The sequence below is a fragment of the Sphaerodactylus townsendi genome, linkage group LG03 (genome assembly GCF_021028975.2).
Source record: "Sphaerodactylus townsendi isolate TG3544 linkage group LG03, MPM_Stown_v2.3, whole genome shotgun sequence".
NCBI lineage: Eukaryota > Metazoa > Chordata > Lepidosauria > Squamata > Sphaerodactylidae > Sphaerodactylus > Sphaerodactylus townsendi.
Window position 1 is genome coordinate 16,212,769 of NC_059427.1, and position 1,878 is coordinate 16,214,646.

Genomic DNA, 1,878 nt, shown 5'->3' on the forward strand with positions numbered 1-1,878 from the left:
AATCTCCAGGGAAAGGAAGCTCGGTCAGCCCAGAGGCCTTTACACAACATCTACTGTCTCCTTTTTTTCTGTCTATAAAGACTCTGCCTCAGACTAAGAATTCTAAGTCTTTCCTGAGTCCATCAGATTCTTTGGGTAGAATGGATCACAATAACACTTCTATATAGGTGCAGAATGATCCGCCAAACCCCAAATCCACACCAAAAATCAAATAGGTGATTGTGCGTGACCAGAAGAGCACAGAAAAAAATAAATTTGAGCAAAAACTGCCTAATAATATAAGGAAACATACACTGAATGACCAATATTATTATTGATTGATTGATTTGATTTAATCCCCGACTCTCACCCACTGCAGCAGGCTCGAAGAAGCTCACAACGTAGGTATACAATTTTTTTTACTTTATTTATTTATTTATTTATTTATTTATTTATTTATTTATTTATTTATTTATTTATTTATTTATTGTTTAATCTTATATACCCCCCTATCCCCGGAGGACTCTGGGCGGTGCACAACAAATCAAATCATAATACAGCTAAACACAAACAAGATTAAACAATTAAACGTCCATACAAATAAATTACCAATCCCTTTGTAAAAACAGTGGTTAAAATCAAATTCAAATGTCAGATTTCAGAAATTCAAAGGCACCCCGCAAGCCAACTGTTAAAAACCCTCCCCCAACGGGAAGACTGCTAACTCCGTCAATAAGGTGTAAAATATAGGCAGAGACGAGAACAGAAGGGGAGGCACCATTCAACGGCTGGTTACTCCAAAGGCCCGGTGGAACAACTCAGTCTTACAGGCTCTGCGGAACTCACCAAGATCCCGCAGGGCCCGGACAACTGGAGGAAGAGTGTTCCACCAGGCCGGGGCCAGGGCCGTAAAAGCCCTGGTCCGCGTGGAGGCCAGCCGTATCACCGAGGGGCCAGGGACCACCAGCAAATTGAGTGGGGACGTATGAGGTAATGCAGTCCCGGAATGCTATATCAAATATAAGATCCTCTTTTCTCTTTAGTCACATGAATGTGGGCTTGATTGTGCATGAGAAGAAAATTAGAAGAAGCTGTTTATTGTTCTTATGTTTTAAAATCAGTCAACCGAAATTACTATGAGACAAGCAAAATGGAAATTTCCACCAGTGTCCATTAATTCTTTAGACATATAATGCCTTTTCTCCATTCCTATGTATTTAATTCAAAGTTCTTGTTTCCTGTTGCCTTCTGGGGGAGATGGAAGAGAATCTTTTGGAGGCTGGCCTGTGGTAAGAAAAAAAGGCCAGCAAAATGAGCTTCCCACTGAATCAGACCAGATAAACCAGAAACAAACATATTATCTATCATGGGACAACCCAAACTGAAATTGTTGCTGACCAATGTTAGCTAAGGTGAGGCACTAAGAAATCACACGTGTTTAAAATATATATACATCTGGCCTTTGTTATGACTATCCCAGGTCCAAAAATAGGTAGCACCAGTACAATAACAATTTGATAAACATTAAGCTGACCCATGTAAAAACCAAATTTAAAGCATGTTATCTCACATGAAACCCCCACTGCCCCCATGAACAGGATATTGTTCCTATGGCCCACTTCAGGGTGGCCCCAAAGCTGTCTCAAATAGCTCTCTGTGCACCCTTGCCGGAAAGCCATGAAGGCAGGAGCTGGGAGGCTGTTCCAGGGGCAAGGGGAAGCCATTGAAAACAAAACGTCTCAAGCATTGTTACACTCTAGAGACCTGCTACCATCCCATATCTTTGATTGCCACAATGACTAGAGCCACTGGGAGTTAATCTGCAAGGCGGTGAAATTCTAAGGTCAGCCACTTACACCAGAGAGACAGCCATATATCTTGCTGGTCTCCAGTGTTGTC